The sequence below is a fragment of the Canis lupus genome, chromosome 37 (genome assembly GCF_011100685.1).
Source record: "Canis lupus familiaris isolate Mischka breed German Shepherd chromosome 37, alternate assembly UU_Cfam_GSD_1.0, whole genome shotgun sequence".
NCBI classification, from domain to species: Eukaryota; Metazoa; Chordata; class Mammalia; order Carnivora; family Canidae; genus Canis; species Canis lupus.
The window spans coordinates 28705076-28727785 of NC_049258.1; the positions used below are offsets into that span (position 1 = coordinate 28705076).

A 22710-nucleotide genomic window follows, 5' to 3' on the forward strand; every position below is an offset into this window, starting at 1 on the left:
AAAGGATCTAACCTGGAAATTTGGCCTAGTACTATTCTCTTCGTCCTGAGAACGGTGTGTGTGTGTGCCCGTATTGGTGGGAGGGGGTGGGGGTGGAGGTAGTTGTGACAGAGGTGTGCGGAGGAGGTCAAGTACCATTCAGTGTTCAGGCAGTCAACTCCAGTAGGATGAAATGTAAGTCTCTTTAGACTTACCTGCATGACTCTGACCCCTACCTCCCATAGTTGGCTGATCTTGCTTGACGTGTGGCTTTTATCTTTCTGAAAGGAGGCAAATCAAACGTAGACAAACATTTATTGTACCCTTGCTATGTGAGGAATACAAGGCACACTCTTTGCCCTCCTAAAGCTTCTGATTCAACTGGAGCGAAGTTAAACACCATTAAAGACAGTAATGAAGATATGGTCCGTAGCATGTTGGTGGGGGTGGGGGGGTGGGGGTGAGGTTTATCCAAAGATAACCTCAAGCCTGTCCCCTCCAAAACTCGTCCCAGGACTTCCTACATGCCCTTGAATGAATTGGAATCAAATGGCTAGTCAGTTGCAATGGACGAAGGGCCTCTTCTCAGCAGTGCAAAGCTCTTCCCATAGGCAGTGCTTGGGTTCCAGAAGCCTCTGAGGATTCTCTCACCTGACTCATCGCCCTTGACTGCCAGGCTGGACTGGCCAACTCAGGGTTCATGTCCCAGCCAGTTGCAGAAAAAGGAGTTGGATCAGAAAGTCCACAGGGATGGCCTACTTCAAAGACAAGGGATGGGAAGAGTTTGGTTCCCCACTCTATCTCCAAGGCCAGGCATTGAGCAGGTGCTCAGCGGCCAACTGGGTGAGTGAATAATCGAATGGTACATTATGGACTGATAGATTCTTACTCTTTGTCAAACATAGTGTGGTATTGTTCTTTCTTAGGCCCAACATGAATGATTAGACACATATTCTCACTGTCTTTAAATCACAGCCACTCAAAAACTAATTTCAACTTTAGTAAACATTTTCCCCTTAAGCCATAAAAAATTCTTCCTTTTAAAAATAGATTATTCTAGGACCCTAGGAGGTTAATGTACCTAATGCACAATCACCAAGGAGATGAAACAAAGGTTATCTTTGGATAAATTCTATTTTCTTTCACCAAAGAAAACAATTAAGTATTTCCAATGGAGGGCTTGTAGTCTGGAATACAAAGTACTAAGGTTTTAATGCAACTAGGAAATTTAAACCATTAAGAAACTTTGTGGCATTATGCAAATGTTGAGAAAAAAGTCCTGGGAAATGCTCTCAGATATTTTCACTTAATTATTTTTATTCTGAGAATTGGCCAACTGTCAGTTATCTTCTCTGCATATCGGAATGCAAATCAATTGATTTCTTGAAACTGCTCTTTAGAAATAATGACAAGAAGTCAGTCATCAGCATGTCATGCCTAGCTGTTTACTTCACTCATGCATGACTACCCATTTTGATGGAAAGATCTAGAAAGAGAAATTCAGTTTTGTATTAAGACCATTTGTATTAGAAATCATGACTTTTTCTCAAGGCTGCCTTCTGATTTATGGACGTCTATATTCATCAGTCTACTTTTTAAAAATATTTCTAATCTGTTTTCTAAAATAAAATATGATTTCTTAAGACTATAGAAAGAATTATATACTAACTGCCAAAATGCAAATAAGTGAAATAAAAGTCAAATGATCCTATCCCCAAAGGTAATCATTGTTAAGACTTTCATATGTATGTTCCTTCTAGTCTTTTTTCCAAACATAACAAAAATCATGATTTTTAAAAATAACAGAATGCTTTTTCATTTGATATTTTTCCATGCCGATTTTTTCTGGAATAAATGTATCACTCTAAATTATTCTGCAACACTCAGGTGAGATGATGGGCAATATTTGGAACTTTGAGGGGAACATAGGCAGGAAAATGTTTTGGACACTGTAACATAAAAAACATAAAGGCAAAATTAATGCTAATTTTCCCTAGTCTAAAAATGATGTGTTTTTCTCAGACCCTGTGGTATAGTTTGAATAAAACTGAATGAATAAATTAAACCTCACAACAGTGTCTTTGTCCTAGGGCTTCTTTTCTTTCCCCTAATAGAAGTCGGGTACAAGTGAGATTTTATATGAGGGTTGATTTTATATGTTTAGTTTTCTGGCATTATGATGTGTTTTTAAAATATAAAAGGTGTTATTGGGGCACCTGGCCGGCTTAGTCAGTAGAACCTGTGACTCTTGATCTCAGGGTCATGAGTTCGACCATGTTGGGCATGGAGCCTACCTAAAAAAAAAAAAAAGAAAAAAAAGAGAGAGAGAGAGAGAGAGAGAGAGAAAGAAAAAGGAAACAAACAAAATGTGTGATCACTATTAAAATTTATTTGCGTTTGTTTTTGTCTGATCCCAACCTAGCGGAGTAACTGAACAATTTACTCAGTGTAGCCAAAGAGAAACGACACGTTTTGGCATTTAAAGTCAGTGTTTTTGAAAACAGAGGACCCAATGGAACACTTAGCGAGATATCCACCAAAAAACAAATCTCGGGTCATAGTTCCAGAATAACTAGGCCACCTCAACTATGGAAGTGCCCCCTCGCTGGCGTGTCTGAGGCGCTCCCATGCCTCTCACCAGCTAGTGGCTTGTAAGAGTACGCAGTGTCAGGTTCTCGTCACCTCCGTGGTGGTGATGGATTAGCATCAGTCGAAAGAGCTGAGATTGTTTTCATATTTTGAAATCCGTGAATTATAACTCTTTCGGAAGCATGGCAGGAAGCAGAATTCAGAGCTGTTGCTTCTTGGAGGCACTGTCTGCCGGGAGGGCTGTCCCTGCGTCATGGCCCTTGTCTTCTCTCCAGACCACATGGGCAGACACGTGGGTGACAATCTGTGGGGGCTGAGGACCCTCACCGGGCTCTGCTGAGGGGCTCCTTGCACACAGCCCAGGGAGCACCGTGGATGCTGAGTGCGACCCTCTTTAGAGGTCATGAATCCAGGTCATCAGTTAATTCACATCCAGCACATTGCTTATGTTTTTGGGCTGTGACATTCACCACCATCCTGATGAACCCCAGGGCAAAGTGATTTCCTAATTGAATAAACAGGCACGCAATCGGGGCAGTTTGATGCAACAAGCTGTCTAGGAAGAATAACGTGTTCTATATCTGCATAATTTAAAATACGGTCCCAAGATCATAATGTACTGGTGAATTGGGGCTCCTTGGCTGGCACAGTCGGTAGAGCAAGTGACGCTTGATCTCCGGGTTGTGAGTTCAAGCCCCATGTTGGGTACAGAGCTTACATTAAAACAAACACAAAAAGTAAGGGGCTTCTGGGTGGCTCAGGCGGTTAAGCTGCTGCCTTTGGCTTGGGTCACGATCTCAGGGTCCTGGGATTGGGAGAGCCCCGCATTGGGCTCCCTGCTCAAAGGGGAGTCTGCTTCTCCGTTTCCCTTTGTCCCTACCCCCAGCTCATGCGCTCTCTCTCTCCCTCAATAAATAAAATCTTTTTAAACAAAGTAAAAAAAAAAAAAAAAAAAAAGCAGTGAACGTGCATGTTGGCTAAACTAATTATATCAAGTTGATATCCTCAGCCAAGAAATTCAAAGAACAAACATAGGGACACGTTGGCTCTTCTAGATCCTCAGGACAGCCTCTCTCCACAGTGAGAACTTTTATTAATTTCATGCAAAACCTCTCAGCATTTTTATATAGAAGAAAAAGGAGACATTTTTATTTTCCCCCTTTCCTACTCGAAATATTGTATACGCTGAGTGCTCTGCACTTTGCTCTTTTATTTAATACATCCTGAAAACCCTTCTCTATCAGTGTACAGAGGAAATCCTTGTTCTTGTCTTTAAATTCGTTTTTTTTGAGATTTGATTCACATTCCGTATGATTCATATATTTGAAGTGTACAACTCAATGGCTTTTAGTATATTCACAGAGTTGTGCATCCATCACCACAACCAGTTTTATAACATTTTTATTGCCCACCTGCCCCAAGAAATCTTATACCTCTTAGCTGTCACCCGCCAAACTTCCCACCCCAGCCGTCACCCACGGCAGCCCCTCATCTACCCCCCGTGTGTCTCGATGTGCCTCTTCCGGGCATCTCCTCCACGCGGACTCATAGGCTACGTGGTCCTTCGTGACGGGCTTATTCCACGTAACCTAACATTTGCGAGGTTCCCCCATGATGTCGCATTGCTCGTCTTTACAGCTGCACACTAGTCTCCCGTGTGGAGGTACCACTCTTTGTCCTCCTATCAGAAGCATGGGTTCCTCCCACTTGGCTTTTTTCAAGAAATGTCACAGCGAGGAAGCTTGCCATTTCCCAGGTGTGCTAGCACATCTGGAAAACAGATTCCCAGAGGTGGGCATCCTGGAGCAGATGGTGAACGGCCTGTGGCTTCGTCGGATGCTGCGGCCTCTGTCGCGGAGCCCGCTGTCCAACTCGGCGTTCGGGCCAACTTGGTGGATTTTTAAAAGACAGTTAACCTCTGTCTGGTTTCCCTTTGCAGATCTCTTACCGTGGTTAGGGGTGCCGTCCACATATACCGACGACTCTCGTGATTTCCTGGTTTGAACTAGTTCTCTTGGCTTCATCGGAGGGGTGGTTCGAGTGGCTCCCTACAAAGGTTTGATTTTCACCTCTTTTGCATTTTGCCACAGGGATCTGGTCATGTTAGTACTGAGGGTTATCACAAAGATAAATATCTTTACGCGTAATTATCTTTATGATGTGAGTATCAAGAGGACTATAATTTATTTCCAAATTAGTTTTTTTTTTAAGATTAATTGAATAAGAAATCATCTTTTACTAGCCATGGTTATTTTGGCTGACAACATAACCGTCCTTATCATGAAACTGCAACTCACGTGAAATAAAAACAAAACATCTATTTACAACAAACTGAATTACTTCATTATATGTTAGATGCCCATCACCAGTCCCATTTGGAAAAAATCTCTGAAAAAAATAGATGCTAGTCTTTCCTGGAGGGAATGAAAAGCTGTTTCTCTGATATTCTTCCCCTTTCATTAGACATTTTATAAAGTGAATTTTTCCATTTGAAATGAAGGTTTCTTTAAAGGAAAGCAAAACATAGATGTTTTAATTTATTTATGTGTGATGTACTGAAGTTCTGAGACTTGTGCATAAGATTTATGTATTTTTTCCTTTCTTAAAATTTAAAGTTAATTTAATTAACATATACTGTATTATTAGTTTCAGGGGTAGAATTTAGTGATTCATCAGTTGCATACAACACCCAGTGCTCATTCTTTCAAGTGCCCTCCTTAATGCCCATCACCCAGTGACCCCACCCCTCCACCCACGTCCCTTGCAGCAACCCTCAGAGTTTATTTCCTAGAGTTAGGAGTCTCCTATGGTTTGTCTCCCACTCTGTTCTTGTCTTACTTTATTTTTCTTTCCCTTCCCCTACGTTCAACTGCTTGTTTGCTTATTTGTTTCCTAGAGTTGAGAGTTTCTTATGGTTTCTCTCCCTCTCTGTTTTTTTTTATTTTATTTTTCCTTCCCTTCCCCTATAGTTCACCTGTTTTGTTTTTTAAATCCCAGTTGTGAGTGAAATCATATGGTATTTGTCTTTCTCTGACTTAGTTCGCTTAGCATAATACTCTCTAGTTCCATCTGCGATGTTGGCAGTGGGTCATCTGTCCCTCAAAGAACAATGTTGGCCTGAGGTCTAATCTGCATCTCTGCTTAGGGACTCTTGTGTGGGTGACCCTAGGTCTCCTGAGAGGAGCCGTGATGAAAGTAGGATTGATGGCCAGGCCCTCAGTGCTCTGACATCAATGCTCTCAAAGCAAAATCAGAAGCAAGCCTGCCTTAACTTGTAAGTGGGCTGTCCTGGTGCTTCTGGAAGGCCAGGCATGAGACAGGAGTGCTTCAGTTAACAGGGGTCAGAGTTTGGAACCATGATTAATTGCTAGCAGGGGCCAGAAGTCCTCTTGAGGGTGCTAAGAGTGGGATGGTAGCTCCCCAACACCCATGGCAGGAAGAACTATAAACAGAAGGTCAGACCCTCTTGCGTAAGGCTCAAGAGTAAGCTGAGAGGTCACATCATTTACTATTAGGCAATAACAGCAGTAGCCACAGTAATAATACAGCTGTTTCTACTTATTCATGATCGATCTACAAACTACTATAAACTTCAAATTAGCAAATCCTGAACCATCGAGCCTACATACCTGGTTACATTCCTAGAGCTTCTGGTAACATTTTTATCAACCAACCAATACATAACTTGTACTGAACTGATAGTCGGCAGCTCCATCCCTCATGGCTGAAGGAAGCACATCCAACGCAGGAGTCTCCTCTGTGTTGGGAACACTTGGGAGCCTCCTAGCACCACACTTGGTGGCCATTTTAAGCAGCAAAAGTGGGACGCCTGGGTGGCTCAGCGGGTGGGCATCGGCCTTGGCTCAGGATGTGACCCCAGGCTCCTGGGATCGAGTCCTGCATCGGGCTCCCTGCAGGGAGCCTGCTTCTCCCTCTGCCTGTGTCTCAGCCTCTGTGTATCTCTCATGAATAAATAAATAAAATCTTAAAGAAGAAGAAGATCAAAATTAACTGCAAAATCACAAAACTTCAAATGATGTGGCACTAAATAGACCACGAAAAGAGCCCTTGTTTCCCACCCGGGAGCTGAAACGAGAAAGCGGAGTGTGCCCTGGTTCGAGCTCAGCTGAGCACGTGTGCACAGTGACTCCGCCTTTGCTGCCTGTCCGAGAGTAGCTCGACCCGGGAAGTACTGATTTGGGGGTGAGAATAAATTTTAGCCAGTAGGCGAATCTACAAGTAGGGAACCTGTGAATAATGGGGAGTGAGTGTAATCCTAATCATTGAGGGGGGGAAAACAGTCCTGTCTCCATTTGAGGAAGGCGGTGCTGGCCGCAGCAGCAAGGGAGCAGCTAAGGTGCCCTGTGAAGGACAGCAGCCCGAGGCCCTTGGGGGTCCCCTCGGGGCCAGCCTGTGGCCGCCGGCCAACTCAGGGATTTCCCGGGCCTCAGTTTCCTTAACAGTGACACTGGTGATTCCTCACCTTGTAGGGCCCTTGGAGGGGATGTTTTGGAGTTAAACTGCGGGAAACCCTTACTTAAGTCAGAATCAACAAGAAAAGGGGAAAAACAGATCCGAGGGCCTCCAACGGCTAATTGTGTGTGAGAACAGTGAAGGCAATCTTTATTTTCTTCTGTGCCCCTCTCTGAATTATTTTACCCTGATTTTTACCGCATCTGTGGGTTTCTGGCCCAACATGGGCAGAAAGGCAAGAAGGGTCCCGGGAACATCGCCGATCCATAGGAATCTGTTTTTGAAGAACCCGGTTGCAGGTAAGAAGGTGGTGTTTTCGGTGAAATTAGTCAACCCACAGGATGGATCAGTGATGCCCCAGGGAAAGCCCGGCCTGTCGCCCCGGGAGCCACCTGGCTTGGGCAGGTCACCTGCCCCCCTCCCCCACCTCCTGCCCTCCCCACCCCCCAGGACCCGGCAGGAGCGCTGCTCCTTCAGGGCACCTTAGACGGGCCTCAAAGAACACAAAACAAAGGACACACAGACAAACAAAAAAAGAACACCTCGCAGAAATAATAAAAAATGGTTGCATGGCTATTACCTAATAAGAAGAAATATAATTACTGTTTCCCCGAAGTGAACATCGTTTTAATGTTAATACTGTTTACATAACTAATGTACCGTGTTAGGCGGATTTAGAACATTAACTACGTGTGTCCTGCGCAGAAATCCCTACAGATTGCACATAAAAGTCTGTAGCTTCGCAATAATCCTTCAAAGGGCCACTGGAGAGGAACCAGAAATGCTGGCCCACTCGGTGAGACAGTAGAGAGCCGCAGGAGTGTGGGATAATTAATAGGCTGGACAGAATCCTATGTACCCCTACAAATTATTTAGAGCAATCTAGATGAGATCTGTTGCTACAACTCTCCACATGCACTAGATTTTGGTTAAGCCATTCATATAATTTTTTAAGATTTTATTTATTTATTCATGGGAGACACACAGAGAGAGGCACCGAGACACAGGCAGAGGGAGAAGCAGGCTCCCTGCAGGGAGCCCGATGTGGGACTCGATCCAGGCACTCCAGGGTCACACCCTGAGCCGAAGGCAGACAAGTCAACTGCTGAGCCACCCTGGTGTCCCAAGCCATTCGTAATTTTATCATGGATTAATGATAAAGATGTTGTTTTTTCTATAATTCTCTTATATATATGTATGTGTATACACACGTATATATATATATGTATATGTATGCCATGATACATACATATATGTACATATGTGTGTGTATATGTGTATATATATATGTATATATGCCATGATTGTGCTGCTATTTGTGAATCACTAGAAAGCACTTAGATGAGGGAGGTGCTTAATCCCAATGTGAGAGAAGGAAATGTGGCTGTGGCACATGTTAGAACACTCTTGGAGGGAAACTGAGTCTAGAACACGACAAAATCGATGATGATAGCCCTGGGGGAGGCCGGTCGATCTTGACCTCCTTATGATTTCACAGAAAAAAGCCCCATTTGAATATATCTCATATAATATAGGTCCAACACAGGCATCTGAAAAGAGTCTTGATTGTTGGATTCTTAGACTATTGGAATTCCACAATAAGGGGAAGAAAGAGAAAGAGATAAACAAGTGAAAATAAAATCATGGGCCATCGGACAAAGTTTTGGTTTCAAGGGAACATTTGAATAAATATACAGGCAAAGTATCTTCGCTGACATGTATAAAACACACGCCATTTATTTATTTATTTATTTCGATTTTATTTATTTATTCATGAGAGAGGCACAGAGACACAGGCAGAGGGAGAAGCAGGCTCCCTGAGGGCAGCCGGATGCGGGACTCGATCCCAGGACCCCAGGGTCACACCCTAAACCGAAGGCAGACGCTCAACCCCTGAGCCCCCCAGGTGCCCTGGCAAGTACTTTTCTTTTCTTTTCTTTTTTTTTTTTTTTTTTAAGATTTTATTTATTTGTTCATGAGAGTACAGAGAGAGAGAGAGGCAGAGACACAGGCAGAGGGAGAAGCAGGCTCCATGCAGGGAGCCCGATGTGGGACTCGATCCCGGGACTCCAGGATCGCGCCCTGGGCCGAAGGCAGGCGCCAAACCGCTGAGCCACCCAGGGATCCCCTGGCAAGTACTTTTCTTATAAGGTTGCTTAGTACCACACTTTCCAAACTGGGAGGTATATGCATGGGAGGCAGGGAGTACATTTAAATTAAAAATATGTTTTTTAGGGATCCCTGGGTGGTGCAGTGGTTTGGCGCCTGCCTTTGGCCCAGGGCGTGATCCTGGAGACCCGGGATCGAATCCCACATCGGGGTCCCGGTGCATGGAGCCTGCTTCTCCCTCTGCCTGTGTCTCTGCTTCTCTCTCTCTCTCTCTCTCTCTGTGTGTGACTATCATAAATAAATAAAGAAAAAAAATAATTAAAAAAAATTTAAAAATATGTTTTTTAGAAAAATATGGTAAAATGGAAAATATCAGAAAATAAGTATTGTTCTGCGAAAACTTTGTACATATGTATGTGTACAGATGCTCCGGGTTGCACACGTTTCTTTCTGTGGGTTATGGTTCGATGTTTGCGAGTCACCACTATGTCCTTGGGGAAGCCCCAGCATATGAAAGAGGTTTATATTATACAATTATTCCCTTGTTCCTCAAAAGACCATCAGCACAACTCGACCACTGGTGCTGTCTTTTTTTTTTCCTTCTCTTCCTTCTTTTATTTTTCCCTTCAGTTTTAGTGTCATTTGCTGACGAGTTAACAGACTTACACCTTCTTTTATAAGAACACGGGTTTTGTTTCTTTTTTTGGAGATCTCATTTTTATTTATTATTTTATAGTTTTATTTTTTAAAAGAAAGCTACCAGTTTTATTTTTTTATTTTTTAAAGATTTTATTTATTTATTCATGAGAGACACAGAGAGAGAGAGGCAGAGACACACAGAGAGAGAGAGGCAGAGACCCAGGCAGAGGGAGAAGCAGGCTCCATGCAGGGAGCCCGGTCCCCAGGGTCACGCCCTGGGCCGAAGGCGGGCACTAAACCGCAGAGCCATCCAGGGATCCCCAGAAAGCTACCGGTTTTAAATGAAGGATGTAAACGATGTAAACAAAAGGTGAAAATGTATTATATCCTGGAAGGCTAACACCACATAGCACTGCAAGTTTATTATACTTATGGATTTTCATTCCCTCATAGATGTACTTTGCTTTCTAGTCCTGTTTATTCAATTCTTTTGCTAATACTTCTCTTTTACACTTAAAATTTCCAAGATATGTAGTTATTCTTTTTCCCCATGGTATCCTCCCAACACTTTCTGAGAATGTTAATCTTTATAAAATTTTTGCCTGCCAAATTAACTATCTCTTGAGGTCTTTATTCTATTTTTATCCAATTTGGTGTCTTTTTATGGTAATGTTTCTTCCCAACAAACTTGGTGATCCTTGGTTTCTGTTGATCTCTGTATTGGAATTTTCTGGCCACCTGGCAATCATATCTCATGTTCTGGGGAGACGTGAGAATGGGTAAGAGAAACCACATTGGCAAGAGGATCTATCTTTAGCTTCTCCTCCGAGTACAGACACTTCCAGGGCCCATGGGGATGTAGAAGTTCCCAGATCTTACCTTTCCCGCACTAGTGTCTGCACGCAGGGCTGTGTCCCTGGGCAAATCCTCCAGTTCTCCCAAATCACCACCGATTCCTGTTCGTCTTCCCATTTATCACCCTCTGTGTCTGCTACTCCTTAGATGCCTTGCCTCTGAGTTGGATGCTCTTCTGGGATTGCTCCCAACAGGAAGCTTTGTTGTCCTTTGTTGATTAACCCATAGTGCTGACCCTTAGGGCTTTCTGTCAGTAATTCTTCAACTTTTCTGGTTCGTTGAGGACACTCTTGTTTTCCAAGATGATGTTAATTTATTGCTGATCTTGATCAGGCTTCAAGTTTGCTTTCAAAACACAAAGTATGACATCAGGTATATCTCCTGATCCAGTTTTTTAACTGTCCCTTTGATGTTTGAGATGAATTCCTCTCTTGAATCATTACCTCTCCTAAAGTGGGTAAATAGTATTTCCATTATGGGAAATACTAATTTTAGCAAAGCAATATAGGTGTTCTTGTACTCTCCTTTTAGCAGTTTAGGTTTTTTGCTTAGAAAAAGTAAGAGGAAGAAGTTCCGAGCATATACAATTGTTTTTTTGTGTGGAATTACTTGTATTATTAATATAGGCTGAGTCACACTTAATGCTTAATATGTGTGTGTGTGTGTGATCCCTCTGTTCTTCTTCTTCTTTTTCTTAAGATTTTATTTATTTATTTATTCATAAGAGACACAGAGACACAGAGAGAGAAGCAGGCTTCACACAGGGGAGCCCAATGTGGGACTTGATCCTGGAGTCCCAGGGCCGAAGGCAGGTGCTAAACTGCTGAGCCACCCAGGGATCCCCTCCTCTGTTCTTCTTTAAGTAATTTCCATATCACCAAGTGAATTTTGAATCCAGAGCATTGGTGCTATCTACATGGTAGATAGAGACCAGAGAAACCATCTAGAAATCACTGTAGTGACTATATAGAAATCATCTCAGGAAGAATTTGGGGACATCTGCCTTCGTGTGGTCTGGCATGGGAGACTCCAGACCTGCTTTTCTCGGCCGCCTTATATAACAGTCTGACCCTTTCAGGTTGTGTGGAGCTCATGGTGGTTCTTAACCTCATTCTATTCTAGCTAAAATGAGGACTTATCTTAGATATCTAATTGCCCTACTCTGATTTGTCAGTGGAGCTAAGGGGAAAGAGGAAGGAGATGAAGAGGAGAGGGGAGAGCAGGCCCTTAAGGGGAAGCCCGAAAGATTGGATGGAAGATACTAACGCTGGCAAAGAAGTGCAGGCTTCTGCTTGCTTGGGATTCTGGGGCTGGATGCTCCTCTGCTTGGAATGTTGCCTCCTTTCTCTCTTGGCTTGGAAGTCCCCTCCTCTGGGGGGGCTGCCCTGCCCCCACGCCACCCAGGCTAAATCCACTGCTTTCTCTCCTTATCCTTGTGTCTATACTCCTGTGATTATATCCCCTACAGACCTTAAGGTCACAAAGATAATGTCTCTGCTTTGCTAATAAGCGGTGCGGCCACAAGATCAGAGAGGCTGTTGGCCAAAGGAGAGAATGGCTTCTTTCCCCACCACCTAAACTGACGTCCTGATTAGGGGTGTGGGCCTCCCTCCCAGGAGAGGGGGAAAGTTAGCCTGGCGCCCAGCAGGACATTCTCCTTTTTCATCCTGTGTTCCTTGAGTTTCCATTTTCTCTCACCTACTCCTCTGCCCAGCTCTGCCTCAAAGTGCTAAAGTAGGACTTTGGGATTTTGCTGAAGGACTTCTGTCTTTTTGTTATTTGTCTAGACACCTCCCCAACCCAACACTGATTTTTCTTGGTAAAATACAATAAGAACTCAGTTATAAAGCCCCTTGGGTAAACTGGCTATACTTTTTTTCTGAATTGGAAATGAAATATTCATGACGTGTGAGTTCAGACAGTTGTATGCAGGAAGTCATCTCTTCAGAGAACAAATTTGTGACTGAACCATTTCAAGAAAAGTAATATTTTGACTACTAAAAGTAATCAGGAGGAAAAAATTTTTAAATTATCACAAAAAAGTCCAATTATTTCAAAGAAGAATTTGTCACCCTGTAAACAACAATTTGCAGTTTTGTCCCATGCCAATATTGGATCAAAATATACTTTTGAGGGCAGCCCTGGTGGCTCAGTGGTTTAGCGCCGCCTTTAGCCCAGGGCGTGATCCTGGAGACCTGGGATCGAGTCTCACGTCGGGCTCCCTGCATGGAATGGAGGGAGCTTCTCCTTCTGCCTGTGTCTCTGCCTCTCCTCTCCCTCTCTCTGTGTCCCATGAATAAATAAATAAAATCTTAAAATATATATATATATACTTTTGATTTTTCATGGATAAAATTATTTAACTCTGTGTTCAAAATAAATAAATAGAACTGTGTTCATTTTGTTAGGACAGCAACAAAAAAGAATTTGTCACCTTGAGAATCTGATGTTATCAAGTGAGGCATCATTTTCACAAAAGTTTAAAATTGAGGGGAAATAAAAATTGTGTGAAGCAATTTTAGCTGAAGAATTAACTAAATGTACAAATTTAATAAGAAAGAGCATTTAAGGGTACCTGGCTCAGTCGGTGGAGCGTGTGACTCTTAAATCTTGGGGGTGTGAGCTTGAGCCCCATGTTGGTATAGAGATTCCTTAAAAATAAAACCTAAAAAAAAAAAAAGAGAGAGCACCTAAGCATTTTAAAAGTTTACTCCAAATGCTGGAAAATATTAGCAATATTAACAACTTACAGAATAATAGCAATAGGAGACTACAGGGAAAATTGATTAAAACTATTAAATAAACTAATTTTTGACTCCATAAGGATGCTGCTATATAGTTACATGAATTTGTTCCATTAATATATCACATTAATAAAGTTTAACTTATCTTTTCTTTATACTTTTAACTCGTTATGATTAAAAATACATTAGCAGTACCTTTTAAAAAAATTGAAGGGGCACTTGATGGGATGAGCGCTGAGTGTTGTAATATATGTTGGCAAATTGAATTTAAATAAAAAATCTAAAGAAAGAGAATTGATATATAATTTTATACTGTAGGAACAAAGTTATAGAAGCTTTTATCCAAAAGAGAGATCTCTTATGTAAATGGATAAGAGGTTAAATAAGTCAATTTAAAGAAATAGGACATGAAGTGGTTTTAATTTTAGAATTTGTTTTAGCAGGGGTTCTCTGGGTGGTTCAGCAGTTTAGTGCCTGCCTTCGGCCCAGAGCGTGATCCTGGAGCTCTGGATGGAGTCCCATGTTGGGCTCCCGGCATGGAGCCTGCTTCTCCCTCTGCCTGTGTCTCTGCCTCTCTCTCTATCTCTCTGTGTCTATCATGAATAAATAAATAAAATATATATTTTTAATTTTTTTAAAAATTTTTATTTATTTATGATAGTCACAGAGAGAGAGAGAGGCAGAGACACAGGCAGAGGGAGAAGCAGGCTCCATGCACCAGGAGCCCGATGTGGGATTCGATCCCGGGTCTCCAGGATCGCGCCCTGGGCCAAAGGCAGGTGCCAAACCGCTGTGCCACCCAGGGATCCCTAAATAAAATATTTTTTTTTTTTTAAATTTGTTTTAGCAAAAACTTCAAACTTACTTAGTTGAAATACTAAAACATTAAGGAGAGAGAAATATTAAGGTATTTAAGTAGTAACATAAAGACAGCACATTTGTCTTTATTAGAGTTAAAAAGAAACAAATAGAAGTATACTACTTGGACAAGTCTTTTCTTTCTTTCTTTCTTTCTTTCTTTCTTTCTTTCTTTCTTTCTTTCTTTCTTTCTTTTTTTCTTTCTCTTTCGGGCAAGTCTATATGCATTTAAAGGTTAGCTGCCATCTATTGTAGGCTGGCCATAAATACAGAGGGGACAGTTGTGTTGCAGCAAACATACTCGTTTAGTCATTTATGGATCTAGCAAAATAACAGCTGAACAGTATCCAGCATATGCTGAGATCGTGGCATTGTATTATTTTAATTCATATGACCTGCTCTATCATGTTCAAGGTTCAAATAAGGTCATATCACCCTTTAATTAATGGGGCCCTACTTACTGGGTTGTGCAAAGACAACCGCTTTCTCCCTTGGGGGCCTCTCTTGAAAACACCAACAGGTTACTTAGCCCACCCAGGCCAGTCCTGCTTCCAAACATCTTGCCAATAGAATCTGAAGAATATGATTAGTCCACTGATGGGTGGAGGTTGTTGCTTCTGCAAATGCCCCTGGCTTATGCTAATATGTTTGGCCACAATTCCCAAAACATGGCTTTCTTGCCATGCGTTCTGGTGGAATCAGCTCTCAATAATCTAGGCCTTGATGGTGGGCCTAGGAGTCTAAGGAGGTTTGCTCATTCCTTGGAAGGATTCCCCTTGCATACCATTTCAATCCCTTAGGGAGAAGAAGAACCCCCAAAGGGTAGGAACTGTCAGCCTGTCCATGTTCCCAAAAGCTCCTAGTTCATGCTAATTGCCCACCTTCCCCTCAAAATACCACGGAGTTTTGGAGGAGCATACTTTGGTAGGCCAGAAACAAAACAACTTCAACCAAAAATAAAAACAAAAATGAAAAGGCAATCATTCCTTAAACCAAGAAAACATGCTTCGGATTTATTTTCTACTACCATCTAGGATGAGAGGGAGCCAGAATTATTTGAATGGCAATCTTTCTAGGTAAATTTAAATTAAGCACTAAGCAGTAAACTAATATACAAAGTACACCAGAGCTCAAGACCAGTTTATTACGCTGCCTTTTCTTGTACTACCATTACTTTCTTCCAAGCTTGTGGGTTTATTATCTGTCTCTGGATGAAGGAACTTTTAAATATCACTCATTAACTCATTAACGAAGAGTGTGGCTACCTTTATGGCTTTAAAAAATATATATTTCACGGTACATATGGCCAAGAAATAGCTCTTAACTTTCTACTTCTCATAATTTAACTTCCTGTATTTTTGAAATCTTTATTCAGTTTGAAAGGCTCTCTTCTTGGAAGAAAATTATGAATCAAATCTAAGCTATCTGACTACAATTCTGTAAGAAATAACATGAATTTGTTGCAGATGGGTTACAATTTGATTATTTTCCTTGGTAGTTTGACCATAATCAGATGTAGACTTAATATCTGAATCAAATAAAATCAGATAAACCAAAAAACCTCTTTAGTTATCTTCCCACTGAATATGATGTTTTCAGATTCCACATCTTCATGATAGGGGCTTTTAAATATACTTTATTTAAAAAGCATGTCTGGTTTTTATTCTCCTCCTATATTTAGGCTTTCACTCTATAATCATCAGGGCTGGAAGTTATTTTCTCCTGTTACTTTTAACTTAAAATCTTATTTATGGGAACAAAGACGTTCTGTTTCTAGGCACTTATGGAGTCTCCTTTCGGGTTTCAAGAATTTAACAGTTGTTTGCAATGTACATATTGTTTTTATGTACATGTCTCTAGATCTTGATGTAGTATAAAACACTGAGAAATACCATGTGTACAGTTCCAAATACTTTATATACAATTTCTAGTGATTTATTAAGCAGTATTTATTGAGTAATGAACCCATCAAACTAAAAAAAATCCACAGGATTTTGCAGGAAACCCACTTCGGGTAAAGTGACAGGACCAGTATGTAAACCCAGATCTGTCCAATGCCAAAGCCAGTGCTTATTCCACAGGCTTCTCTCTTCCACAGGCACACTGCACGCTGTTAGTAAACATCGTCTTATTTTCGTTATTAGATCACACTTAACCATTCATCATACTAGTATCTATTCAGTTCATTTAGTAATTATTCTGAAACTGAAATCTGGACCTGGAGTAGGTCTACAAGACTACACGATGGAACCGTGTTTTACTGGGGCCTAGATGTAGAACTTGGGTTTACTTGATTTCCATCCCAGAGTTCTTTTCTGGATCCCACAAAAGAAAGCACTGCATAGACCCTTCCTGAGTTCACATTATAGCCGGGGAACAAGACTCGTAGAAGACAACTCTACCCTCGGTCATCAAAGCAAATTGTACAAAATACAGTCGAACATCAAATGGAAGGCTATCAACAGTGAGAACTACAGGAGGGACCCGGAGTGTACACTGTTCCAGAGACTCCTTTTTCTTTCCACAATCGTTGGAAGAAATCTTTTCTTTGCCTTACCTCACTGTTCCACGTGGGGGAATTCCCATCAGAGTAATGTGCCCGCTTTAGAAGTGAGTTACTGATTGGTGAGTGACAAGGATCCCACAGTAAATGGTGTGCATTCCTTGATGGGATGAAACTCATCTATTTAAAATCTGCAAGGCTGCCCAGCATCAAAGATTCACTCTCTTCCCTCTCTGCCAGACCAGAGCAAGGCAGTGACCGGGGGAGGTGGATCGGCTCAGGTGCATGGTTCCCTAGTTCATACTGTGCTGCGGGCACAGAACATCAGCCAGCCCTGCTCTTTGGGCCACAGGTATAAATCCCTATTTAGCTGCCACTTTCACCCCCATCCTTTGGTCTCCTGTGTCTCATTTCTCAGATGCCTCAGAGCACCATAGGAGAAGAAGAAGGTGTTATTTATTGACCTCTTAAAACTCCCCAAATACAAACCATCCATTTCCTTCTTTAATTTAAAATTCAGCAACCATCATGGCTTATTACTGAGTCAAAGAAACTCAGCATAAAACATCTTTATTATATTTCAATTTGCATTATAAGTGCTCAGCAATGATTTACCAGGATGTCCTTTTTTAAAACATGTGAGCACTTTTCCTAGGGCCCTTGGCAGTTTATGGGTGTGGGGTAGAGGTGTACAAGAACCATACATCACTGCCCTCCACCCCCTCTGATTTCAGCCACAGCCCAGATGGATAGTTCTCTGTGAGCCCCACTGCACCACCGCCGGCGGGTACCCTGTGGTGGTCATTTTCAGCCCCACAGCTGATTCCCCAGCCGGGAGGCTGCTCACTCAGCCTGCAAGTGGAGCTTGCCGTTGTGGGGGAGTCAGTGCCCACAGGGGCAACCCTCAGGCCGTGAAGAAGAGCCTGTAAATAAATGCTCTGGATGTCTGTCCTTTGGGTGGGCAATTCTTTTTTTTTTTTTTTTTTTTAAGATTTTATTTATTTATTTGAGAGCAAGAGAGTGCAGGAACTGGTGGGGGTAGGGGAGGTAAATGGAGAGGGAGAGGGAGAAGCAGAGTCCCTGTTGAGCTGGGAGCCCAGTGGGGCTGGATCCCAGGACCCTGGGATCACGACCTGAGCCAAAGATAAGATGCTTAACTGACTAGGTTCAGGTGGGTGCCCCTGGGTGGGCAGTTCTGGGAGGCCTTTAGAACACTGCTCAAGAGGTCCAAGGGGAACTGACCCTCTGTATCCCACAGAAGTGATGGCGAGTATACACTTTTACCAGCATCTCCTCCTTTCCTGTCTCTGCCCTTCACTCCTGCTTCTAGGGATCACCTCGCAATCAAACTACCTGCCCTCAAACCCTGCTTCTGCCTTCGGAGAGACCCAAACAAGGTAATGACACAAGAGGATGTACTCTATCCAGAAGGAGTGGACTACTCCGCCTTGTGGTGGGCGATCCCCTCCCAACCTCGGCCCATACACAGGACATATCACACCCCACACACACGTGTGTGCACAGGCAGAGACGTCGCTTGCACAGACACGTACAGAGAGACGCGTATGCACGTTCACACCCAGGCTTCCGGTCATTGCCTCTGACCAGGTTTCACTGTCACTGCCCAAGGGTGTAAGGAAAGACCACCATTTGGTCAAAGCCATGTCCCTGAAAGCTGGCCTTTTCTCACCACCCGGGCTTATCCAGCTGTATTCTGGACTCGTCTTTTTTACCACACTCCAGCAACCGGTTCAAGCGCAAGACGACATCTAACCCGGTGAGAAAATGTGAAGGTCCTTGTCGAGGTGAATTACACCTAGGGTTCCACGTTCCTCCTTGGTGTATCCCAGCCTTGAGCGGTTAAAACATACTTTGTGACACTTACTGCTTTCCTTTTCCCATTTTAGCCAATAGCTTTATTTTTGCATCCTGACTGGTAAGTGTTTTCTGGATCACCTTTGTCGTCATTCTTTTGTTCAGGACATTGCTATCAAGTTCCTCTTCTGTTTTCTTTTTTCTTCTTCTTCTTCTTTAAGATTTTATTTATTTATTCATGAGAGACACAGAGAGAGGCAGAGACACAGGCAGAGGGAGAAGTAGGCTCCCTGTGGGGAACCTGATGTGGGACTCGATCCCAGGACCCCGGCCGGGGTCACGACCTGAACCAAAGGCAGATGCTCAACCACTGAACCACCCAGGTGTCCCTTAATACAAATTGTACATACTCTAGAAACTTCGTGTGATTTTTATTTTTTTATTTTAAATATTTTATTTATTTATTCCTGAGACACACAGAGAGAGGCAGAGACACAGGCAGAGGGAGAAGCAGGCTCCCTGCAGGGAGCCCGATGCGGGACTCGATCCCGGGTCTCCAGGATCACGCCCTGAGCTGAAGGCAGATGCTCAACTGCTGAGCCACCCAGGTGTCCGTCCCCTTGTGGTTTTGGAGGAATTTTTTTTTTCTATTTAGGTTCCAGGACTATTCCTTGCGGTGCTGGTTGAGACAATTCCTTTGGAAGCGACCTTTCCCATGCAGCCTTTCCTTAGTCTCACTGAAGCCACGGCCTGGAATCCAGCTTGCTTCTCATTCCCACAGTTGCCTCTTTTTCTCTGTCTGGACATCCGGGCCCTGTCGCAGCCTGGGTTCTCCAGAAGCAGACCCCGAGGTTACCACACAGTAGACTTTAGGGAACGTCCTTGAGACCAACGCCTGGGGAGAGGAATGGGAGCAGGTGGAGGCGGTGGCTGTCTCCCAGACGCAGCTAGGCCCCAGCCCACGGGGAGTCTGGAAGCGGACAAGGCTCTTGGGAGCCTCCTGAGCTGAGCCGACTTAGCCCTGACTATCTCCTCGTGGCCATCCTCTGCCGGCTCTGTCTACGGCATCTTCCAGGTGGAAAATCAAAGACTCGGCCACCTCTTTAAAAACTAGCAGAAGAACTGATAAAAAATTGTAGCACGACGTAGTCCTGTTCTCTCTCCAAACAAAAAGGGAACTGAAAAAAATCTTTTTTGTTTTGGGGTAAATGAAAGAAAAGTCTATGTTTCCAAAATATGTCTCTGAAACCAAAGGCATTCTTTCCTAGATACTTGAGACTTTGTGAATTCCGTAGGAGTTAGAAACTTTTTTTCCCTAAAATCAACCTTGAAGCAATTTGAAAATAAAGAGGCCCTTCCTTTTGAACCGATGCTAAAAGTGAAGCAGGCCCACGGGCACTGTGAACCAAACTTCTTAAGTTCAGAATTTGAAAAGATTGTAACAACAGATGTCCTAGAGTATGGGGCTGGGTTTTTAAGTCACTAAGGGGATACTATGCAGGCTCCCAGCTAGAAACTCATACATTTTTTTTTTTCTGAACTTAAAATACATTCATTCATTTTATAACTTAAAATACATTAGCATGTCCTGCAGACATTATAAACTTACGTGAAGACAGGAGTACAAGCTCATTTGGAGATACGACCAACTCAGTATTAAGTCATTGTTAAGGATGAGTTGTGTAACCCACCCAACTCCTCAAAGAAGATGTACTGAAGTCCAAACCCCCAGGCCCCAGAGTGTGATTGTATTTGGAGACAGAATCTTTCCAGAAGTAATGAAATAAAAATGAGGTCATTAGGGTGAGCCCTAATTCAGTATGTCTGGTGTTCTCATAAAAAGGAGAGTTTGGGTCATAGAGAAAAGCACACATAGAGGAAATCCATGTGAAGACACAAGGAGAACGCCAGCTACAAGCCAAGGGATGCCCAAGACCATGAGAAGCTAGGAGAGAAGAGGCCAAACAGATTCTCCCTTTATAGCCCTTGAGACAACCAACCAGGCTGACACCTTGATTTTGGACTTCAAGCCTCCAGAACTGAGAGGTAGTGAATTTCTGTTGTTTTAGCCATGTAATTGGGGGTACCTTATTAGTCAACCCCAGGAAACCAGCACAGCTACTGTGACAGCACCTCCTCCATTCAGCTCATGTTTTCTTCTTCCATGAAGGCAGCTCAGAAGTCAAATGGACTTGATCTTGGTTCAATCACTGGGGCAAGATACTTAATTTCTCCAAGACTAATTTTTCATCATGTAAAATAAGAACATTAATAATACCTACTGTAGAGTTCTTTCGACTATTTTGCTAAAAGAAATAAGATCCTTCCTTTCTAGGTGTTATAAATTCAAGAGCATCACATAAGTCCAATTGACTATCTTCCCGAAAAAAATGCTTGTAGATCTACCGACGGTCAGTCTGATCTGATAATTTTTATACACCTTAGAGGTTCAGGTTCAGCATCACTTCCTCTGTCTGTTATTGTGCATTATTAATATTGCTATTACTTTTCAACTCTCAATGATCAACATTGTTAAGTCTCTTGAAACAAAATAATTATCTTTATGTATTGAAGACGTCAACAGCCTTAGACCAAGCACCCAACCTTTCTTGACATGCCATAGTTGATCAGTCTGGGGCCACCATAGATTCATTAGCAGTGTGGGTCACAGCCAGGAACCAACTTCCAGCCTCTTTTAAGCCAGATCCATACATGGGGCTTTATTATTTTAAATGTATTTTTAAAATAAGATAATTATCCTTGGCTTGTGCGACATAGACTCTTTCAAATAATACCCAAATGCTACAACACTTTATATAGATGATCTTTGGACCATTGGTTCAGTTTGATTACTTGCACTCTTTTCATTCATTGACAGAGATAATTATTTTTTTAAAGACTTTATTTATTTATTCATGAGAGACAGAGACAGAGAGAGAGGCAGAGACACAGGCAGAGGGAGAAGCAGGCTCCATGCAGGGAGCCTGATGTGGGACTTGATCCCGGGACTCCAGGATCACACCCCAGGCTGAAGGCAAGTGCTAAACCGCAGAACCACCCAGGGATCCCAGATAGAGATAATTTTTTTTTTTTTTTTTTTTTAGATAGAGATAATTAAACACTGATTAAACCACAGTGAGATACCACTTCATACCTACTAGGATGGCTATCATTTAAAAAAAAAAGGGCGGGGGGGGGGGTGAATAGCCAAGTGTTGGTGAGGATATGGAGAAACTGGAAAACTTGTACATTGTTGTGGAAATGTGAAGGTGCAGTGCTATGAAAAAACAGTTTGGTGGTTCCTCAAAAAAGTTTAACAAAATTATTACACTACTCAGCAACTCTAGTCCCAAGTATATACCCCAAAAAACTGGAAACAAGGACTCAGAGATACTTGTGCACCAGTGTTCATAGTGGCCTCATTCACAATAGCCATGACATGGAAACAACCCCTGTGTCCGTCAAGAGATGAATGGATGGACAAAATGCTCTGTGTGAATACAATGAAATACTACTCAGCCATAAAAGGAACAAAGTTCTGACACATGTCATAATGTGGATCAACTTTGAAAACACTATACTAGCTGAAATAAGCCAGACACAAAAGGACACGTGTATGATTCCACTTACATGAAATACATAGAATAGGCAAGTTTATAGGCTCACAAAGTCGATTTGAGATTGCCAGGGGCTGGGAGTAGAGGAGAATGAGAGTGAATTGCTTGATGGGTATAGAGTTTCTATTTGGGGTAATGGAAAAGTTCTGGAAACGGACAGTGGGGATAGTTGCACAACACTGTGTGTAATTAACACCACTGAATTGTACACGTAACAGTGGCAAGTCTTACATTATCTATATTTTACTGAAATAAGATAGGAAGAAAGAAAAAGTGATCTTATAATTATTCTATTCTTTTCACATGGAACCTAGGGCCTGAAACAAGGAGCTCTACACACATTGGATGATCTCATGTCATCTTTATCTTCACGTAGCATTATGAGGTAAAAAATATTATCTCCCTTTGACAACTAAGGCAACTAAGTCTTAGAGAGGTGCTCATGACCAACAGCTATTAACTGACAGAATTGGGGATAAGATTCAAGTCCTAGTCCTTCCCCAGAGCTAAGCAGACAATGCATAGATTT

General features: G+C 42.5%; 2 long non-coding RNA genes across 2 annotated transcripts in view; one reads left to right on the forward strand and one right to left on the reverse strand.

The window, feature by feature from the left end:
* The window catches only part of LOC111094443, a 16878-nt gene extending 16358 nt beyond the window's left edge, over positions 1-520 (reverse strand). The window contains exon 1 of the long non-coding RNA XR_005385447.1: positions 216-520. This is a non-coding gene — a long non-coding RNA (uncharacterized LOC111094443). The remainder of the gene's footprint in view (positions 1-215) is intronic.
* LOC111094441 lies at positions 504-22566 on the forward strand. Its single transcript, XR_005385446.1, has 4 exons — positions 504-822; positions 4508-4624; positions 18080-18146; positions 22496-22566. It is a non-coding gene; the product is annotated as an uncharacterized LOC111094441 (long non-coding RNA).
* The last annotated feature ends 144 nt before the right edge of the window (positions 22567-22710 follow it).